Source organism: Triturus cristatus, chromosome 6 (genome assembly GCF_964204655.1).
Source record: "Triturus cristatus chromosome 6, aTriCri1.1, whole genome shotgun sequence".
NCBI lineage: Eukaryota > Metazoa > Chordata > Amphibia > Caudata > Salamandridae > Triturus > Triturus cristatus.
In genome coordinates, this window is record NC_140589.1 from 46953380 (window position 1) to 46977458 (window position 24079).

The following is a 24079-nucleotide window of genomic DNA, read 5'->3' on the forward strand; positions in this document are numbered from 1 at the left end:
TACTGCTACTGGAGTTCATCTTTACATTGGCGATGACTGGAACCCGGACTGCGCAGGGGGCAGTCTACTACTACCTCCACCCCTGGATTTCTACTTGCTTAATAAGTGCTCTCCTCAATTTTGAGTAACATTTCTTGAGAAGCCTACATGTTTACTGTTAGCATGAGCGTGTGAAGCTGCGCAGAACTACTACTTAATTTCAACTTCGGCGATATCTGTGCCAGCACTGAGCATGTGAGGCTACGCTGCACTGAACTACTACTGAATTTTAACTTCAGCGATATCTGTGCCAGCGCTGAGAGTGTGAGGCTGCGCTGAACTGATACTGATTTTCAACTTCGCCGATATCTGAGCCAGCAGAAGTGCTACTTCATAAAATCATTTTGGCAAATTGTTAGTCACGCTCACCATCTCACGGACTACTCGTGCCTGGTTCCATCTCCATTCTCCACAAGCTTTAGGCCTCGCGCACTGCCTCGTGGATTCCTTGCGCTTGACTTCATTCCTGTGTCAGCTGCCTCCAATTTCCTAAAGAAAGCGCACGTAAAGCCACGCATTGCAGCGGCCATCTTCAGAGGTTGGGCTGGATTTGCCTTCTATTTCCTCTAGAAAATCACAATGCGTCATTTGGTGGTGGTGATTTTAATGTGGGCTTTACTGCTGGAATCTCTTCACAACAATTTATATTCACATTTTACGAAGGAACTCCTCAATCCTCTCATCATCTTTATGAACTAGGGCACACTATCCATAATCGAAGCGGATTGCTACTGGTTTGTTATTTTATGTTGTTATTTTAATATTTTATATTAATTTATTATTTTGTTTAACCTACAATTTTTTTTGCAGGTAGCCTATTCATACTGTTGGATCTCATTGTATTGAATTCTATGTCAGGACCGGAGGCTCCGATTATGCTTCTCAATCTTCACTAGAAGCTCACGGCAGCCAATAAAAACAGAGATAAAAACCACCTGACAACCATAGAGTCTCGTCCATATAAGGTCCCTGTCAGCACATAGAGTCCTCTTTCTTTGCTGCTCCGCAGCCAGTTAAGTACCTTGTACTTATTCTCTCTTAAGTGTGGTATTACTATTGTTATTGATACGCTTGTATGCCCAAGGCTAATATTTCTGTTGTAAGGTGCGCGCTGACTTAGGTGCGCGATCGCTGTTAACGCGATTTGTGTGGTACGAGGTTTTCACCTCGCTGCTGTTATTTTCGCTGCTGTTGTCTTCCAACTTAGTGGGGCATTGACGCGCTGCGAGCGCTTACCTGTGTAGCCGTTTGCCTCGGTGGGTTCGTTCCCTCTTGTCGCTCGGTTTTAGTGGAAATCCACACATAAACAAATTTTCCCCCCTTCCTTAGGTGTAACTACAATGGGCGCAAACCAATCAGAGGCCTCAATGGGTTCTATTATTCCTTGCGCTAAGAGTTTTTTTAGCTCTTCATGGAGAGGTTCTCTCATAAGATGTGGCACACTCCTCACTATATGAACAACTGGCACAGCATTATTCTTCAAGATGATGTTGTGAGAAAAATCTTTAAGCTTTCCCAAATGATCAGAAAAAACCCTGGGATACTTTTCCATCACAGTCACCTCATAAGTATCAAAACTGTGCACAACCAAGTTCATAACCGGCTCAGTGGCATTGGGATTTAGAATGATATTGAGATCCTTTTGGTGAAGCCAGCCTAAAAGGTCTGACCCCTGTTTGGTCGAGTATACTCGGCCAAAAACTTTGTTACCATTAAAGGAGATCACCATCCATCTCATTCCCAAAATTTCAATAATTTTCCCACCATAGCCAGCCGCCTTAATGTCGGACTTGTTGCACATAAATTCTTCCCCTCTCCACATTTTTGAAAATGTTTCTCTAGAGAGTAGTGTATACAGACTCACTGAATCCACTAACATCTTAACGCCACACTTGTCCAAGTCTATAACACAATGAGGTTTCTCTAATTTGTTTGTGCTTTCTCTGGCAACATCGTCCATTGGCAGATGTGGATTGATACTAGATTGCATTGAAGCTTCACAAACTTCCACACTCAACTATAATTCACGCACACTTTCACAAGTATCGGGCACCTCCTGTAAATGAGCGAATTGAGCTTTGGCTCTACACACCTTAGCAAGGTGACCTTTGCTACCACAAGCTCAACATGTAGCATTCCTGGCCATACACATAGTACTGGAAGCAATATGACCAGGAGCACCGCAACGGTAGCATTTAACTACTCTAGTGTCAAGTCTTGGAGTTTTAGAAGCAGTTTGCTCAGATTCACTAGATTTGTTAGAAGAGTGAAAACTCGTAACAGGCTTCATTTTCTTAGTCTCATCGACAAATGCATGTATTTCTAGTACTTTAGGAACATGTTCTTTGGTTAATGTTGAACTATTGCATTTGTCCATCTCCTTAATCCACAAAATCCGTATGCTCCAATCCTTTAGCAATCTGAATCGCTTCATCTAGAGAGGGATCTTTAATCAATAGTTTTTCTTTTACTCTCTTGTTATTGGTGCATCTAACTATTTGATCTCATATAAGATAATCACCCAATTCTCCAAACTTGCATGTTAGCGAAAGCCCCCTTAACGCAGCAACATATGTTGCAATATCTTCATCTACTTTTTGGATACGACAGAAAAATGTATGTCTCTCTAAAACTTAATTTTTGTAATTAAACGAGTTTCCAGCATTTGCAATGTCATTTAGTAAACATTATTTGGCTGCCCATCACCCATTCCCAATTACATTTCCGGAAGATTTTTGCGTAAATGTCTCCCTTCAACCCCCAAGTGATGGAGTAAAATGGCTTGTCTACGCACCGGACCATACTTGTCAGCACCTGTTGCCAATACGTAAGTAAGAAATCATTTTTCCCACTCCTTCCATGGAATAGGAGGTTCACCAGGAGTGGCAAGAAAGGTAGGTGGCGCAGACAAACTATGATCAGCCATAATCACTGATAAATGCTCTTAAAACAGCAGTAAATAAAAACGTTTACGGTCACACGTAACTACCCTCAATTAGCATTTAAGAATTAAAAATTTGCGAACATTCGTGACAAGAATTTTCAATTCTATTAAGGACAACGGAGGCTCTGATTATGCTTCTCAATCTTTACTAGAAGCTCACAGCAGCCAATAAAAACAGAGATAAAAACCACGTGACAACCATAGAGTCTCGTCCATATAAGGTCCCTGTCAGCACATAGAGTCCTCTTTCTTTGCTGCTCCACAGCCAGTTAAGTACCTTGTATTTATTCTCTCTTAACTCTGCCTTCACTGCCTTTAAAGTAATTTCAACGAGACTCGTTCTAGTTCTTTCAGTCTCATCATTTCAGAACTGAAGCATTTTCAGCATTATATACAAGGATGTTGCTTATTCATCTTATGCAACTAATAGCCACTGGCAAAGCCAATAGTCCTGGCTTGTTGTCGGTATAATGTTACCTGTTGTAATATTTATCTGGAGGCAATGACAGATGCAGCAAAATACCAGTCAGACGGCACACTATGCTATGCACAGATTTATTGCTGACATGTTTTTAAGCCACGCCCTTAAATACATCAGCCATGCCCATTTGAAAGACCCCCCCAGTTTTTTCATCCCACTTAAACCCCTCCTGTCTGGTCAGTTTGTAGGCCGCTTTTTTTTGTGCTAGTTGTTGACCTGGTTTATCATCACGTGAGCCAGTTTTTACTGTTGATTTTTGTTGATATTAAAGTAAACAGTGCCTGCAGCAAAATCAAATCAGTGCAGTCTTCCATCTCTTACAAAACACTTATACCGCATGTCTTTACAAGTTGACAACTTCCCTAGTTTGCAAACATGGGGCACTTTTCTAGCTAACTAACTCACTAATTTTCATTTTGGTACATGGCCTATTTTCTGTCCCAGTCTGATGCTACATGTTAGGCAGGGTCACTGGAATTATGCGATTATGCGGTAGCATCAATTTCTGCATAATTATGCATTTCCCGTATTTGCCACATAATCCATCATCTGCTGCAGAATCTACAGATTTTAACAAAATTGCTTTCTATCTCAAACGATTCAAAAGTTACTAAAAATGCAGCGACACATCTTGCTACATGTGGAAAGGCCCTTTGAAAAGCAGGAATAGTCAACTTTTTGTTTCCGCTGCTAAATTTGGGTGTTAAATTGGTACTAATGGGTGCAACCAATCCCCAAACAGTGTTACCAAGTTTAAAAAAGGCAACAAAATGAAGTAATACTCTTTCAAAATGTGCCACATAATGCCGCATAATTTGCCTTTTCTTGTCTCATAATTTACTCACCCTGCCACATAATTCAACCATCTCCTACCGCACAATTCCACGTTCCTGCTGTTATTTTAATCCATGGCAGTGATTTTGTTCCTGTTTATATTTCCCATGCTTTACTTAATGTTGCATTTCCAAAGAGTGCTAACTATTTCCAGCATGCGTGTTTCTGTATTTCATTTCACAGCATATTACTCTTGGATGATGCACCCTTTGTACTGAGTCGCCTCCAGGTGTTTATCAGCTACAGTTGAGCACTTTGGAGTTGAGGCTGCGGGAAGTACAGATTTCACACTGTGCATGTCTGTGGGTCAAAAAAGTGTTCAGATTGCATGATCATTCAAAATATGGCCTCTCTGCAGAGCACAAAGAGCAATGGTCCTGCATTCTAGTTGTGATTCTCTTCAAATGTGTGTGAAGGAGCTACTTATTGGTTAAAACAACAATGTGAAAGTAAAATAATTTATTGCTGTTACTCATTTACCTTAAACAGCTAACAACCATTGACAAAACCAATACTCCGGGCTGTTTTTAGGTGAATGTCAGTTGTTGTGTTATATTTTTGGTTTCTTACTGATATCTTGCACATATTGATACCGAAACATGATTTCCCTCTGTGGCAATCAGGTCTCTGCCGAAGAGTATGTTGATATGTGCATGCTAGCTGTTGATTTCTGAATGAAGACAAATTAATCAAAACCTTATAGTGACAAATCAAGGGTTCTCATTTTTAAAGGCTCTCATACCATATGGTGTTCTCTTTGGTGGCTGGTGGAAGTATGTCAATCACTCACATGGGCAGAGTCAGCAAAAACATATTGGATTCATTTTCCAGCATTTTCTCTTGTTTTCAGAATCTAATAACCATTTTTCATCCACGTGCCTTTACTACATCCATAAGCAACAGAAAGTCATTCATTTTCTGCCCTCTCACTACCATTAGGCTGTTGTACAGTCAATTACCTTCTCACTACATTAAGCAAATGCCTTTTTTCTTGTGCTTCTTGCCTTCTTGAATTCAGTACCCTTCAAATCATTCAGAACCGTGCTAGGCTCCTCATCTGAGATGGCTGGATCGTTATGCCATTTCTTCTCACCTTTATGCTGTCTGCTGGGTTTTTCGTCCGAAACCCTCTATCTGCAAGGCACTATCCATTTGTTGTTGTGCACTGCATTAAAAAAGGATCTATCTTTCTGCAGCACTCCTTACGTTCAGTCCGGAACCCCATACTCCGTGCCAACCAAACTCCTGTGCCATCCTAAAATTTAGATGGCCCTGATTGGAGGCAGATCCTTCTCCTTTCTACTTGTGCAGGACCCTATCACCCTCTTGAGCTATGGTGTAACTCCAGTCTTTTGGAAGTACATTCAAAACTGTCTTTTCTCCACATTAGTAAAGTTTCACCTCTCTTTTGGACATCTCTTAGTGTCAGACTCAGAATGACCTGTTAGCATATCATTTTCATTCATCCCATTCAATAGAACAATAACCAAGTTTGAATCATTTAAACTACATTTAAACTTTATTTAATCTACTTAATAGCAATTTAATATCTATGTACGTATTTTATTAGGAATATTAAAGCTTTTTAACCATGTTACTGATGTCCAAACTAGGTAAGTAGCTTCTTGCAAAGCAGCTTAATCAATGCCATATAAATAATGGCCAATTGATATTACTTCCTATGATGTCAATTCCTGTGAGGTTAAATCTTATGCAAAATATAGGGGCCTCGCATGTTCCTATTCTGCCCGGGACCCCACTTATCCTAGGACCAGCCCGCTCCAATCATGTTACAGATGGTCGAGGCCTCTTTCGGCCACCTTAGCTGATGCTCAGTTCTACGACTGATATCAGTTTTTTAATGCTTCTTGCACGCTTCTCCTGTCAGCTAAGAATCATTTATGCTCATTTAATCAGATCGTAGCTGCTTAGGCAGAACCACGTCAGTTTCGAAAATGTATCAGGCCAATCTGAGGTAGACTAGGAGAAGTAAGCATGGCGGCTCCAGAGAAGCCCTGTACTTGGCGCTAGAGACAGACAGGCGCGAAAATGAATCCCCGAGCCAACCCATAGTAAGTAAGTATTTGTAAATCACGTAGCATATAACATGTACAAATATTACAAATAATTGTTAACGTTTATTAATACTGTTTGTGTTTCAGTTTAGAACATAAATTGGACAGCCTGATTTAATAATCTCAGGTCGAATTGAAGATACAATTTTCTTCCAGTATCAGCAATGCACCCTGAAATTGTTTTAGCACTGCGATGGGTGTTCATATCCGTCATACAGCAAATTTATAGCATTTTGACTTTGGGTGGGCGCTTAGCTAGAGATTTAAAGCATTCACCAGCCACGGCATTTTAAATGTGTTTACATCTAATATTTAGGGAAAGTGAGGTGGGTTTTCAATATTGTAACACAGCATCAGTTCACTAATAGTACTGCAAATAATATCTGTGACATATGAATATGTGAGGTTCTGCCTTGATCTGAAAGAGTGAAACATAAACGCATAATTTCTCTGCAAAATGTCTGTTTCAAATACAGTTTCTTTAATTTATTTTGAATAGGGGTGATGTGTGAGAGTCCATTACAATCTGTGTAAGAATTATTCAGGGTCACTACAGCACGACTCTGCAGAACCGAGCTGGCTCTCTCAAGGGGCCCCCTGAAAAGCTGGGGTCCTGGGCCAGAGCCCACTTTGCCTATGGGTTAAAACGACTCTGAGTAGATCTATAAAAAAGGAAAAGGATGTGAGATAATGCTCAATACTTTTTCACTGAGTATCGTGATAAATGTATACAAGAAGTCCATTTTATCTTTCCTTTCTCAGGTTTGCTGAGTGATATTGACATATACCACCTGCCGTTCTTGAATGCCTGACCAATAGCATGCTTTGCATTATGTGGCTTGTCAGCGATGTTCCAACATTTCAGTCATCAAGTGCAGACTGTGAACCAGGATTCAGTCACTTGAACACTATCAAGTCTAAATCAAGAACTAGACTGGAGGAGAATCACGTGGTTACGCTGATGATGACTAAGGCCTATCTCTTAAATAGCAAAGTTGACCTTGATATAATTTATCAGCACTGGAAGAATGGCATGGACCAAAGAAAGAAGCAAATGTGTCGCACATCTAGTGATGGCACATTGACTTGTCTGAGCCACCCTTTCCCAAAGCCTATGTTTGGCCTGGATGGGCACATTTCAAACACTTGCACTTAGCAAAGACATTAATCATTGTTGTACATCAAAAGGTAACTGTGTCATGTAATTGTCAACTTGCTAAATATATATTCTCTTGAATAGTCTTCCAGCAATTCCTCACCAAATGATCAGTGCTCCAATCAAGAATATTCATTAAAATCTTATTTGGGGCTCCCTTCTGAGTCTTGTCCTTTTCTTAGCCTGGGGTATAGGAGCAACTAGAATAAACAATTAATGTCACGATGATCTGTCTTTACAGTGCAAAACTGTCACAAGACCCTGTTAATTAGAGCTATATGTGTGAAATGCACTTGATCTCTATCTCATTGCAAACAAAAGTTTTGAGTGGTAATTGCCACGGATTTATATACTCGCAGGCTGCACTCGCATACTTGGCGCACACAGCCTTGGCTGCAGCGCACAGAGATCTTGCACTGCTGCACACAGAGTAAAAAAATTAGAGGGAACATTGCCGGCATCATGTTGGTTGTTGGAGTTTCCTCCAAATCTGCCACCTTTGCGGAACCTGTTTCTGGAACGTCGCGAGGGGTAAAAGTTGGAGGTATTGGCTGTGTTGTCCTGGTAACCTCCTCTTTGTTGGCCACGCTGGGCGCCTTGGTTATACCCCCGGCCGAACGAGCGCCCCCGAAAGCGTCCGGCCCTGCCAAAAACCGGGCGGAAAGCCCGCTTCGAAGAACCCTGGGCCTTGTCAAGCCCACTAAATGTGGCGACAAACTTTGTCAGTTCTTTTAGAAAAGGCTGACTAAACAGGAGACCTTGGGCTAGCGGACCCGATTCAGACGTAGATAACTCGGCCAGCCTAGGATCCAACTTTAAGAGGATGGACCTGCGCCGCTCCGTTGACAATGCACAATTAGCGTTGCCCAGTTGGCACACTGCCCGCTGGGCTCAGCCAATCAACTCATCAGGATTAATTGCAATGGAGGATTCTTTGGCCCTAAAGCCGAGCTCGAGAATCTTTGTCAGAGGGCCTATGACGTCCAGCAGTTTATCTTGGCAGGATCGCCAGGACCTGTCCAATCCTTTCTCAGGATCCTTCGAATACTTTTTCAAGTAAGTCAACATGGACGGATCCACCTCCGGGGTAGCCGCCAGCTCAGGCCGAGGGCACTCCGACCGCAGTCGTGCCCGCACGTCCGTGTCAAACGCCTGACGTAGATGGGTCTGGACATATTCCGCCACCTCTTGGGGCGGGAGCCAGGATGTGGAGTTAGGATGGATAATGTCCGCTGGCTCGAACGTGAGAACCTTAGGTGACGTAGACGTACCAGAATGTTTTTCCTTCCTTGCTTTCTTGGAAGGGCGAGGGGATTCTTCCTCGTCAGTGGTAGGGTCAGGGGTGGTGTCCTGACCATCATCCTCCTGGGAGATTTCTGTAATTGTAGCCTCTCTACTAGGAGTAGAACGCTCTTGCTCCGCCATTGATCTTGCGAGCTTAGCGAAATCCGCAGCGTGGGGATTCGCTCTTCCCTTACACCCAGATTTAGAACGGGAAGCTGACGATGGAAGCCAGCCTTGTTGTTTTGCGTAAGAGCAAAGATGGCGCTTCAAAGGCGCAATCGCTCTTACCAAAGCCGAATTGACTGATTGCTGAACACCTGCGTCCAATGCCTCCACGAGGTCATATTCCATAGACCCTGAGGGGTCTTCATCATAATAGTAATAATCCTCTTCATAGTACTCAGACATTTTTGCCACACAGTGAGCAATTAACGACCCTGGAGGATTGCTTGTGATTTCTGTCAAGCTCACAATTAATAGTCCCACAAAGGAGATCAGGGGGAGTGGTAACCCCAGGCAAGCCCCAACACAGTCACCAACGGTGACTCAAAATGCTTATTTTAGGATGTGGAGGGAGGGAGGACTTGCACAACAAAACCCCACTCTAGGCAAAGCCTATGCTGAATTATACAGCCCCACTGAATGCAGAAACAGAAGGGCGTCTGAGGAGCCAAAAAACGAGCCTTTCGCCGAAAAATCGGCACCAATGCGGGTCATAAGCAGCCAAACACGCTGCTCCGGTGTTCAATTCAAGCCCCAATGACTTTCGCGGGCAAAAATGGCAGCCGCGCATGCACGCTGGCCTAGGCTCACACAACAGTAAAAGAGGACTGCGCGTCAGGCAGACGCGCGTCCCCGCTCCTCTGAACCTCCCGCTCCACTAAAACCGAGCGACGAGAGGGAACGAACCCACCGAGGCAAACGGCTACACAGGTAAGCGCCCGCAGCGCGTCAATGCCCCACTAAGTTGGAAGACAACAGCAGCGAAAATAACAGCAGCGAGGTGAAAACCTCGTACCACACAAATCGCGTTAACAGCGATCACGCACCTAAGTCAGCGCGCACCTTACAACAGAAACATTAGCCTTGGGCATACAAGCGTATCAATAACAATAGTAATACCACACTTAAGAGAGAATAAATACAAGGTACTTAACTGGCTGTGGAGCAGCAAAGAAAGAGGACTCTATGTGCTGACAGGGACCTTATATGGACGAGACTCTATGGTTGTCACGTGGTTTTTATCTCTGTTTTTATTGGCTGCTGTGAGCTTCTAGTAAAGATTGAGAAGCATAATCAGAGCCTCCGTTGTCCTTAATAGAATTGAAAATTCTTGTCGCGAATGTTCGCAAATTTTTAATTCTTAAATGCTAATTGAGGGTAGTTACGTGTGACCGTAAAAGTTTTTATTTACTGCTGTTTTAAGAGCATTTATCAGTGATTATGGCTGATCATAGTTTGTCTGCGCCACCTACCTTTCTTGCCACTCCTGGTGAACCTCCTATTCCATGGAAGGAGTGGGAAAAATGATTTCTTACTTACGTATTGGCAACAGGTGCTGACAAGTATGGTCCGGTGCGTAGACAAGCCATTTTACTCCATCACTTGGGGGTTGAAGGGAGACATTTACGCAAAAATCTTCCGGAAATGTAATTGGGAATGGGTGATGGGCAGCCAAATAATGTTTACTAAATGACATTGCAAATGCTGGAAACTCGTTTAATTACAAAAATTAAGTTTTAGAGAGACATACATTTTTCTGTCGTATCCAAAAAGTAGATGAAGATATTGCAACATATGTTGCTGCGTTAAGGGGGCTTTCGCTAACATGCAAGTTTGGAGAATTGGGTGATTATCTTATATGAGATCAAATAGTTAGATGCACCAATAACAAGAGAGTAAAAGAAAAACTATTGATTAAAGATCCCTCTCTAGATGAAGCGATTCAGATTGCTAAAGGATTGGAGCATACGGATTTTGTGGATTAAGGAGATGGACAAATGCAATAGTTCAACATTAACCAAAGAACATGTTCCTAAAGTACTAGAAATACATGCATTTGTCGATGAGACTAAGAAAATGAAGCCTGTTACGAGTTTTCACTCTTCTAACAAATCTAGTGAATCTGAGCAAACTGCTTCTAAAACTCCAAGACTTGACACTAGAGTAGTTAAATGCTACCGTTGCGGTGCTCCTGGTCATATTGCTTCCAGTACTATGTGTATGGCCAGGAATGCTACATGTTGAGCTTGTGGTAGCAAAGGTCACCTTGCTAAGGTGTGTAGAGCCAAAGCTCAATTCGCTCATTTACAGGAGGTGCCCGATACTTGTGAAAGTGTGCGTGAATTATAGTTGAGTGTGGAAGTTTGTGAAGCTTCAATGCAATCTAGTATCAATCCACATCTGCCAATGGACGATGTTGCCAGAGAAAGCACAAACAAATTAGAGAAACCTCATTGTGTTATAGACTTGGACAAGTGTGGCGTTAAGATGTTAGTGGATTCAGTGAGTCTGTATACACTACTCTCTAGAGAAACATTTTCAAAAATGTGGAGAGGGGAAGAATTTATGTGCAACAAGTCCGACATTAAGGCGGCTGGCTATGGTGGGAAAATTATTGAAATTTTGGGAATGAGATGGATGGTGATCTCCTTTAATGGTAACAAAGTTTTTGGCCGAGTATACTCGACCAAACAGGGGTCAGACCTTTTAGGCTGGCTTCACCAAAAGGATCTCAATATCATTCTAAATCCCAATGCCACTGAGCCGGTTATGAACTTGGTTGTGCACAGTTTTGATACTTATGAGGTGACTGTGATGGAAAAGTATCCCAGGGTTTTTTCTGATCATTTGGGAAAGCTTAAAGATTTTTCTCACAACATCATCTTGAAGAATAATGCTGTGCCAGTTGTTCATATAGTGAGGAGTGTGCCACATCTTATGAGAGAACCTCTCCATGAAGAGCTAAAAAAACTCTTAGCGCAAGGAATAATAGAACCCATTGAGGCCTCTAATTGGTTTGCGCCCATTGTAGTTACACCTAAGGAAGGGGGGAAAATTTGTTTATGTGTGGATTTGCGCGATCTGAATAAAATTATTTGGGTCAACAGGCAGCGGTTACCTTATATCTCTGAGATGTTAACTGCTATGGGTGGAGGTGATGTATTTAGTGCAATCGATATGTCGGCTGCGTATCACCAAATTGATTTGCATATGGAGTCTAGTGATCTCACATCTTTTGTAACACCGATAAGGGCATTTCACAATTGTAGAATGCCTTTTGGATTGGCATCCGCCTCAGCGGTGTTCCAGAGAGTTATGCAACAATTTTTTGAAGGACTGAAAAATGTTCTCTGCTTTCAAGATGATGTGCTGATTGTGGGCTAGGATGGTATGCATCATGGTGAGGTGTTGGATGAGGTACTGAGGAGAATGGAGGACAAGGGTCTGACAATTAAAAAGGAGAAATGCCAACTAAAAAAAAATTGTGTGACATATTTGGGGCACAAAATATCTAAAATGGGGATCAAACCAAAGAAGAGTATTGTCTCTACTGTGAAGAATGCTCATACTTCCCTTACCAAGGATCAGTTAAAATCTTTTCTCGGTTTGGCAGAGTATTGTTCGAAGTTTGTGGAATGTTTCACTAAGATTGTAGAACCCTTAAGACTACTAATAAAGAAGGGGGTTCTATTTGTGTGTGATGAGGCTTGAAGTGAAGCATTTGATAAGGTGAAGAGTTGTATTGCCCATGCCCCAACTCTTGGTCATTTTCACGTAAATGCCAACACTTTTATTACCACTGATGCCAGTGCTGTTAGAATTGGGTCCGTGTTGACCCAGATTTATGATGGTCAAGAAAGAATCATTGGATTTGCATCTAGGAGACTTTGGGATGCAGACATTTCCTACTCAGTTATTGAGAAAGAGACCCTGCCGTGTTGTTGGGGCATAAATCATTTCAGATACTTTGTTTGGGGTCTACCTTTCAAGGTCCGTTGGTCACAAACCCCTTATTCATTTGTTTAAGAGGGGAAGGGGTTTAGACAGTAGTGTAACTCCCAGGATTTCCAGGTGGATGTTGTTGGTACTGGAGTACAATTTTGAAGTGGAATATGTGAAGGATTTGAAAAAACGCAGTTGAAGATTGTTTGTCCAGGATGCCAGTAGATGAAGTTGGATTCGTGGTGGATGAAGAGATTAGTGTAGTAGGGAGCGAAAAGGAGGAGTTGGCTCTTGACAAAGTGGAGTGGGCGTCTGCCACGTCAGAAGATGATGTTTTACAACATGTTATGAGGTTCGTGTCTGAAGGGTGGGGAAATCATGAGAATGGGGTCCGTTTTAAGGGTTATCGTCATGTACATGATGAGTTGAGTGTGTGTCATGGGAGGTTGTTAAGGAGGAGTCAGTTTGTGCCACCAGTGGGAATCAGGAGGAGGATTATTGACATTGCACATGAGGGTCACCTAGGGGGGAACATGACTAAGAGGAGGATTTGACAGTCCTTCTGGTGGCCGGGGATGGACAGTGACATTGAGGAGGTGGTGAACGAATGTTGTGCGTGTGCGAATAGTGATAAGACTAAGATTGTGAGGCAGCCTCCCCTGAGTTGCATAGCTTTCCCCAAGCATCCTTGGGAGAGAGTAGTGATTGATTTCTTGGGCCCATTTTCTAAACTTGGTACTCATAACAGATTTGTGATGGTTCTAAGTGGTTTGTTATTGAGACCACTGATTGCATTGACACAGACAGGGTTGTGGGATTTTTGGAGAGAGTGTTCATGAATGAGGGAATTCCGAAAACCCTGGTATCTGATAATGGTGTACAGTTGGTATCGAGGAAGATGGTAGATTTCTTGAGTAAACTGAGAAACTGAAGCTTTGTTCAGACCCCAGGCCAGTGGATTAGTTGAGAGAATAAATCGTTTGATAATGGATAATCTACAACTCTCGCTTTCAAATGGACTGGCCTGGTTGGAAGAATTGAAGAAATTAGTGTGGTCGTATAGGGTGACACCACATTTTGCAATAGGTGTGTCACAGTTCATTTCTCTCAAAGGGCGTGAGCCGGGTGTGAAGGAAGTTCCTGGGTGGTTGAAGGAGTGTGCGTGTGTCGATCGTGCTGCTGTTGAGAGCGATGTGTGTCATAAGCAATGGACTGCTATGAGACATTATAATGTCAGGAAAGCTGTTAAAGTGCCTGATATAAAGGAAGATGATTGGGTTGCTACAAGAAGGAGTGGGGTGGTAATCAAAGGTGAGAGCTAATTTTCTAAACCTGTCCAAGTAAAAGCTGTAAAGAAGAATATTATTTTTTTAGCTGATGGTTCTACTTGGAGCATGGGGAATGTTTGTAAATATAATGCTCCGTAACCAACTCTCTGTGATTGATGTATGGTTAGAGATGACTTGTTTCCAACCTGTCGAGATATATATTCTTTTCTGTGAATTTGTATACCGCAATGGACTTGTAATTGTTTTATTTTCTTTTGTATATAAGGGGGAAGATGTGTGGAGTTGTCTTCATGTTAAAGATGGAATGTGGAACCATCTGGATGGGTGGAATGTTATCCTTTGAATGTGAAGGGAGGTTAGAGCTGTGAAGCTGGAGAGCAAGCTGGAGGTACTTTTCCTTGTCTTGTACTGAATAAAGATACTACTTGAATTATACTGCTACTGGAGTTCATCTTTACACTTACCATAAGAAATCCGTAAGAAGAATTGCTTTCTCAATGCAAGTCGCCAATCTCTGGAGTACATCAGCCAGAATTCGAAGCATGCAAGAGCGTATACATTTCCAGGACAACTGCAACCTCACACATAGCAGGAAGAGAACCTGGAAAGGCAATCGCAGCCTCAGACTGAATCTTTAGCTTACAATCCATAGATTGGAAACAACCCAAAACACAAACAACTTTTGATAAGCAGGTAAGTTAAGGAGGGCTAACCTATGCTTCACCGAGGTACTATATAGTTATGTAAGTTAATGCATAACATTTCTTGCCCACACTAATACTAATACCATATCACTCAGCAGTCATCAGCCAACTTTAACTTACAGCTCTTACATTCAATTAAGGTCTATACACTGTGAGGGTTGTCCATCAGTACTGTGCAGCCAATAAACCAGCCATCACTAAATGAACAGGCATGGAATACCTTAAGAGATCTGTCACACAGTGTGTGCCATTCAGAGGACTTTAATCTAGTCCATGCCTGCAGGTCCAAAATATCTATACACTATGGCCGCTTCTTTACACCTCACAATGGCTTTCAGATATGAAATGATAGTAACAATACACTTCTTTCTCCACCCCCAACAATGCCAGCTCTGGCCCTGAACTATACACTAGGGGCAGATTTACTACAATTTTGCATTGGGGTTGGGAGTTGCATCACTTTGTAGTGCAGCCCCGAAGCAAAACACATTTTGGTATTTACTAGGCCATGCAAAGCCACTTAGTGTGGTTTAGTAAATACAAAGTAATTCAAAGCAGTGAGCAGGTGCTTTATAAATCATTTTATTAATATATCGCTGACTTGCGTTATCTTGCATCGGGAGAGCGTTCCATGGGTGGAGCATTGGGGTTCCCATGCATCCATCCATGGATATTGGTGCAGTCCCATATTTACTAAAGCTAGTTAACCTGGGAATATGTCAAAATGCTATACCTTCCCCAGTGAGGCTTAACAAGGACAAATATATTTATTCTCCTCGTTACTTCTTCATTCTACGTGTGCTGCATTCTGCAACACACATAGAACGAGGAATATGCCTCTAAGGTTTGTTTTCATGCACATAAACAATCCTGCTCATAACTATGCATGGGCAGAGAACTCCGCTCCGCTGGGGGAGCTTGCAGATTTTTGCATACTCTGAGTTCCGCAGGCCTTAACAATCCTGAAGGTAGAGTGCTTGGTTTTTATGTGAGAGGGTGCACCTCCATGAGCAGAGTTCCTCTGCAGCGTTCGAAGTACCTCCTCTGATGCTGTTGGTGGTGCAGCCTGACCATATACTCTTAAGTGCATTATAACCTCGCAGTAAATGCTAACTTTGGGATGGCTGCACGGAAACATGTTGTGATTGGTGTCAAATGCTTTGGAATACTACCCCCCCCCGCCAGTCGGTGGGGGTAGCATTCCACCCTTCTAGAGGGAGAGACATGCTCACACTGGTCTAACCCGGTAGGACTTTCTACAGCCCTGGCATCATAAAATGGATGCCTCTGCCACAGACACGGGTCTGGCCTCCTGCTGCTGACTCCGGCAGGGGAGGCCTGGACAATAGTTTTCCTGTCCCAGGGAGGTGTAACCACCGCCCCAGGCAGGCAGATGTGTATTGTATTGGGGCTGGGCGGGAGCACTCTCTGGTGCTTTGAAGTCCTGTACTGGGGGCACATTTGGTGTCCCTGTGCATAGTCCAGTTCAAACCGGTTGCAGGGGCTACCTGCCCCTGCTCTGTCATGACACTGGACAAAGGAAATGGGTGCAACCAACCCTCTTTCCAAACCCTCCCATAGGTGGGTCCCTAGAGAATTTACAACCCCCAAACTTAGTATAAGTATGGGAACCCAGTCCTTGAGACTTTAGATTACCCTGGACGAAACTCTGCAACATATATCCTGGACCTTCGACTTTCTATTTCGACTAGAAGACGGACGAAATCTCCCTTGGGATCAAGGAGTGACTCCCCTGCTTGGCAGGCACCAAAGAAGCAACTGACCGGTCTGCATCGCTGAAGCTCCCGCCGAATGCAGAAGTCTTTGCATCACCAGAGGGGGATTTCCAGACTTCTCCGAGGCTACCCTGAGTTCACAGCAAAGCTGAGGCCCGTGGCTATCATGGGTGACGTGGAACCGTGACCCCTGGACACCGTGAACCTTTGCAGCAACACTATCTTCTGGGACTTCCTTGAAGTTGTGCTTTGGGCTCCAAGTAGCCCCAGCCTTGAGCACCTCCTGCACCGAAGATTGCTGGCCTCCACTCCACGAGTGACCCGTGGGCCAGTTTCAAGTGCGACCGCTCATGTCTCCTTGGCGATCGCTAGCCCGTTGGCTAGTAGGTCCCCACAAAGGCAACTCCTCTTCTGTTTGGGCTTTCCTGGTTGCTCCATATGTGCCCTGACTTACCTTTGCTGGGTGAGTCCCGCTTCGTGAGTACTTTTACCTGGCCATTCCCTGCAGGCTGCTGAGTTGTTGCCCCAGGAGGGGTTCTGCCTGTGGTGTGTTGTTGCTGCGAGTGGCATCGTTGCTCTGGGGACAAGGCATCGCACGGGACTCCGGATCCCAGGAGCCCGTGCGTCGTACCACCTGTGCTCCTCCCCGTCCACCGGCCACAGAATCATTGATAAACCTCACGGAACCCGCTGGCGCGGGTCCCGCTTCGTGAGTACTTTTACCTGGCCATTCCCTGCAGGCTGCTGAGTTGTTGCCCCAGGAGGGGTTCTGCCTGTGGTGTGTTGTTGCTGCGAGTGGCATCGTTGCTCTGGGGACAAGGCATCGCACGGGGCTCCGGATCCCAGGAGCCCGTGCGTCGTACCACCTGTGCTCCTCCCCGCCCATCGGCCACAGAATCATTGATAAACCTCGCGGAACCCGCTGGCGCGGGTCCCGCTTCGTGAGTACTTTTACCTGGCCATTCCCTGCAGGCTGCTGAGTTGTTGCCCCAGGAGGGGTTCTGCCTGTGGTGTGTTGTTGCTGCGAGTGGCATCGTTGCTCTGGGGACAAGGCATCGCACGGGACTCCGGATCCCAGGAGCCCGTGCGTCGTACCACCTGTGCTCCTCCCCGCCCACCGGCCACAGATTTCTGATGCACTATAAAGTCGTGTCGGCATCCGCTACGCGGGACGCGAGCGGGACGCGCCGGACGAAGCCTGAGGAGCCTGGACTGGGCCAGAGACCCTGTCGCCGCACGAACATTACCCTTGAGACTGCCTGTGAGTCCATGTTTTGTTATCTATAGGGGTTACCTTTGTTGACTCTTTGTGGGTCTAGTGGTTGTGCCGTTATTTTGGACCCACAGTGTGCCTGAATTGTTCCAGTATCAGTGGCCTGTATACAAGCCGGCCCGATGACCAAAGGTAAAGACGACAAGTTATCGCACGGGATGGGCTCAATGGATAATTACCTTATTAAAAAGGTTAACCAGATTAATAATGACAGGAGGGCCTCTCTGGGCAGGGTGAGCCCCATCATGTTTCCTGAAGAAGTATCCCTTCCGTCGGCGGACACACACATGGCCAGTAATTCCACGTCTGGAGCAAATAAAGTTGTTGTGATCTCAGCCCAGGTGCACGATGAAAGGCATGTTGGTCCGCCAGCTAACTCCAGGGTTGTTTCAGAGCACGCCTCGTTAGCCGCTAAATCGACCAGAAAATACAAAAAAGTAAAACGCAGACATAGGGGGAAGCAAGACCAAAAAAGGCTAGTAACCTCTAATCATATAAGCGGCTCCCCAATGCAGTTATTCTCGGGAAGAAGCCCCAATCTGGGGCAATTGGGGACGGTGTCATTTTCTATGTTTAATTCAAATAATTTACAACCAGTCCCTATTATAACACATCATTCTGAACTTGAGGAAATTATAGGGGAAGCCCCGGTCAACCCTTGTGCAGCTGATTTCCCCTTAAATACGCCCGACAATGCTTGCGAGTCCTTATTGAGCTTTTGTGCTAGCAGCATTGATGAAGGGTCGCCAAATCTTCTTAGTTTTTCACTTGCTTTGCCCCTAATTTTAATCAATGAGGAATCTATAGGGGCTAACTGTAAGAAAAGTAAGGGAGGACTAACACTTAAATGGCTAACAGAGAACCTGCAGAAGATTATAACTCCTATCTTGAGGGATGCGATGGACCAATTGACTCCCCTTACGATGCCCTTAGAGACTACCCATCATTTTACTAGTGAGAGAGACATCTTGATTAAAATTGACCATGTGGTAAAATCTCTAATCCAGCCTCTCCTGGAAAACATTTTGACAACTAACATGCGTTTGGATTCTATTGAGAAAAAGTTTGCAGATAATACTCTTGCACTTTCTGGCCTGGTGACAGGCTTAAATAACATTAGCTCCAACAATTTACCTGCCAAAGCACCGATAAACACCATTCCTGGCCCACCAAGCCACCCCACTACCCTAACATCTATTCAGACTAGACAACCGCCATCTTGCCCGTCACCAGTTAAAGTGTTAACAACGCCTTTGCTAACGAATAATATTGCACTAAGCAAAGCAGCTGATAACACGGTCGATATTCTGACTTTAGATCTAAAATCAGCTCCACTACATAACATGGACAATCAGGCCACTAAGGATAGTGGGTTCAGAAATAACACCAATAAAAACTGGCAATCCCATAACATAGTGGACCTTCCTCCGGAAGCTGTCCCCTATGCAATTGTATTAGCTGGCGTCCCTGAGCTCCCTGCTGAGACCAGGGAAGACTATCAAGGCCTTCGGAATAAAGTTATTCATTGGTTGCGTAAGAATAGACCTTTGCCCGCCTACATAAACGGGGAAATACTGCATGTTAGGCGCTGTGAATGGGTAGGGTTGCGTCCCAAAGACAAAAAAGGGGACGTAATTATCGTAAATTTTAAAGATCATAGAGCAGTTAGACACATTGGGGATTGGTATGACCTTAGTAGCAAAGATACCATCTCCACACACTATCTCAATTATTTTTATCCATACGTACCAGCTCAACATCGTTCAAACCAAGAGGCAAGATGGCAGACTGTTAACAGGCCTGTCTTTAACCATTATGGCCACAGTCGGACTCCTTTCGCACAACCATATAGTTCATTTAACTGTCATCCTAGACAGTTCTAGTCTCCCACTAGAGGCCCGATTCGTGGAAATAATTTGTGGGAAAATAGAGGCACTGCTTTGCCTGCCTATAACCTACCAATCTACAATCGGTTTGACGTTTTCTCTGGTCTTGAATGTGTGGATTGACGCAAGAAAGTTGTTTGCAATAACCTACTCACTAGCTTAGGGGTACATTATGATAAAACCCAGGAGAACACTAACGAACAGGGGTCACTGTATTGCACCGAGGATACTATGCATGTACAAACTATCCATAATATGACCCACGCTAATAAGAGGATGGTCAGTCATAAGAATAGCCACAAGGCCTTATATACACCCGACCCAAATGATGGGGGTTCTAATGGAGGCCCCTGCCATAAGCAACCTGAGAAGGCAAGGGCCCGTGGCGCTCCAAGTAAGCGGGGTATTAATGTAACTAGGAAAACCTGCACATTCCTATTTTGGAATGTGGCAGGTTTAAGGGAGAAAATCAATAACCCATCCTGGGGCACCATTATTGACGGTCATGACATCCTGGCTCTTCAGGAAACCTGGGGGCAGATTTATGTTTCCTGGCGCATCCCTGCAAATCAGCATGGATGCGCCAGGGAAGAGGCGTCACGCAAGTTTGCCCTTGCGCCACCGCAGATGCGCCGCATTTACAATGCGGTGCATCGTGGCGCAAGGACAAGCAGATGCGTGACGTATCTGCCGGCGTAAGGTTGGCGCAGTGCTGAAGTTGTGTCGCAAGCGCGACGCAACTCCAGCACTGTTCCAACCTATCCTATCCCTAACATGAAACCTGACGCAGGTTTCACGTGGCGCAGGGCTTTACACCGTGACGCATCTCCATAGATGCGTCACGATGTAAATCGGGCGCAACGTGGCGCAGGGTTTACGCCGACGCTGCGTCACAAATGTGACGCAACGGCGGCGTAAAAGTGGCGCAAGTGCAACATAAATCTGCCCCCTGGTCCTTAGACCCAGTGAATATCAATGGGTACAGAAGTTTCTTTACCCCGGCTTTGGGGGGTACCCATGGAAGAGCTAAGGGTGGTCTATTAACCTTTGTTTCTAATCAGCTTAAACATTATAGGATTTGGTTTTCCCCAAAATCAAGTTTTTATCAATTAATTATTTTAAGAAACAAGAAGGGACTCAATGTCGTTGTTATTAATTTTTATAATAACATACCAAGGAAAGAAATCCCCAGCGTCCTAACAATGCTGAGGGAGGACATACATCACGAGATAGACAAAACCGATAGAGAAGTTATGTTTGTTTGGGGGGGGGATTTTAATTGTAAACTCTGTTTTAAAGGTAAACAGGGTTTATGTGGGTTAACAATAGAGCAGGAATCTAACTCAACTCATTTTGAACATTCTCTGATTGGGGATTTACTAAACGATATATTGTTTATGTATGACTTAGGATTTGTAAATGAAACCGCCCAAAAACCCACCATCTTCGTGCCTACATTTATCGGTAGAGGTGCTTTGTCTACCATCGACTTCATTATTGCCTCAAATAGCTGCAGCCATAAACTTATCAAGTCCAGTATTATGGACCTGCCAGTAAGCGACCATTTGCCTCAGACTATGGAGGTCGAAAATCTTTTTTCTGACCAGCAAGAGGCCCTGTCCTCTACATGCATAGTTCCGGATGTGGTCCTTGGCAGACAAAACGGGTACAATTTAAAATGGGACATGGTTGTCCCGGAAAGGTTCCCAGACAAGTTATTGAACGCTTGCCCTGGCAGTTTTGCCATCTGCTTAGATGATAAATCCAGCAATGACCTGATAATCGAACATTTTAACACAATAGCCTCCACTATTAAGAAAAATCTGTGGGTGGAGGCTAATAACAGGGTAAAGGGTAAGAGAAGTTGGTTCGATAACGATTGTACTAGATCCTTAACCATCTTGAAAAGAGCCATTCACAGAACACCACGTAACCCTATTGAAATAAGAGGCTGCAGGAAAAAATATAATGAAGCCCTAAAAAACAGGAAAATGGTTATAAAAAAGGAGGCCCTGGAAGTGGTATGTGAAGCATCACAACAGAAGGATGCATCCGCATTCTGGAGGGCCGTTAATACTCCCTTCCTTTACGATAATACTAAAGCGCGTATAGAGATTGCTATTACTGAGGAGGATTGGGTGGTGCACTTCTCAAGTCTTTACAGCTCGCAAGATAATCCCCATATTGCTAACCCTGTTATTGGGGATTATACAGGCGACGGGGTAGAAAAATTGGTAGTAACCCTGGAGGAAGTTAACATGGGTCTGAACGCAATGAAGGGCGGCAAGGCTGCAGGGCCTGATGGGATCCCTGTTGACTTGTACAAAGGAAACATTGAGCTTTGGGGTCCCATGCTGGTGCAACTTTTCAACGCAGCACTGGCTAGGGGCTTAAACCCGTCCTGGTTCACCTCGGTCATTGTACCCATCTACAAGAAGGGAGACAGACAATGTTGTGCCTGTTATAGACCAATTTCCCTATTGGACTCATCTGTTAAAATCCTTGGGAGAATTATCCTGGCAAGACTACAAAGCTGGGCAGTGGAGAATGAAATAATGAGTGACCTACAATATGGATTCCAAAAGGGTATCGGCACTGTTGAACAGTGCCTAAACCTAATGATTATACAATCAAAGTATTTGAGGATAAAGGGTGAGCGTTTATACCTCACGTTCGTCGACCTTTTGTCGGTATTTGATTGTGTATCTCATGTCAAACTATGGGCAATTTTAAAAGAGATAGGTGTGGAAGATCCTATTGTTTGTTTTTTGAAAGATCTTTACTCAGGGGCCACAGCTACGGTTCGCTATGGCAGTGGGGGCCAATGCACCAGGAGGTTCCAGGTGGGCCGGGGCGTGCGCCAGGGGTGCGTCCTGGCCCCTTTCTTATTTCTGGTGTATATTAACGGTCTTGAGCGTCACCTTCTGCGGGAGTGCGGGGACATGCCTAGGATTGGGGGGAGGTCTGTCCCCGCGCTCCTGTATGCGGATGACGCAGTTCTAATGACCCGCACTCCTGTGGCACTAAAAAAGTTTGATACAATCTTTTGAGATCTTAATGTCTAGCTTAGATCTAAAAGTTAATTGTACTAAAACCTTTTCAATGAACTGTGGTAAAAAACCTGGTAAGCATACAAAAAGAATGTTTTTGAATAATGTTCCCCTGGAATTTACCTCCACTTTCCCTTATCTCGGTGTTCTGTTCCACAAAACTGGGGTGTGGTCTCATGCGGTAAAGGCTCGAACTCTCTTGTTCCAAAAAACCATAATGGCTTTAAAGAATGTTATCAAAAAACTGGGTAAGAAACCAATTAAAGAAATTTTAACAATTTACAACGCCACGTGTACATCGGTTGCAATGTATGGCTCGGGTCTCTGGGGTTACTCCAACATTGATCTAATCCAGAAAGCTGAGAATAGGTTCTTGAGGTACGTCCTGACAGTCCCTCAAAGTGTGGCGACCTATATTTGCCACATTGAACTTGGCCTAACTTATATATCTGATTTAATCAGAATCCAACCTATTCTTTTGTGGCATAGGATATGGACAACCAACGAGTGTACTATGAATCGGGCCATCCTTCAGGATGTTTTAAAACTGGAAAACGTGGGTCGTTTAGATTGGCTAAATTACGTTAAATCATTTCTTGGTAAAATTGGTTGCCAACAATATTTTGAAGACCCACTTTCAATGGACGGTGTATCCAGTAACTTATTGTCTAGGCTATGCCTGGAATACCTTACGGAAAATAGAAGGCAAGAGGAATTGAAGAAAAAGTCTGTATCCTTGCATTTTCCTTTGCTATCTAGTAATAATGTGCAGCCATACCTAACATTGCCGATGTCAAATTATGATCGTTTTATCCTGACCCATTTTAGATTGAATATCGCTTTTAGACTTTTGTCTTTCCCAGTTATGAATTCATGGTTGCCAAATCTGTCTTTATGTCCGTGCGATGATTCCTCACCCCAGTCCGATATCCATATTTTATTTTTCTGTAAATTTTATACCATGTTGTAGACTTGTAAAATGTTGTAGACTTGTAAAGCGCACAGCTGCCCCAGCAACGGGGCGTCCCGGCGCTGTAGACCGTTGGGGAACCCGTCCTGGCTATCCCTGTGAGATGGTCCCTTTCTGGGTATCTCCAAGGTGAAACCAGGCATCCCCGGCGTCTGTGGGGGGCCGTTGTAGAGATGAGGCAAGCTTAATGCCCAGAGTTGCCAAGTGTGTTCCTGGTTAGAGTAGGTACCGAGGCGAGAATTATCGAGTTCATTTTGACCCTCGTCCACGACCCTGCCGCGTTGGGAATTGAACCCTGGTCCCTGGCCGATTCACTGCTTACGGGTCTGCCGCCTCTAACTAGTGAGCCACACCTCTACCACGTAGGTCATACATTACTCCACTCCTCAAAGAATGGAAAATCAATAAATGTC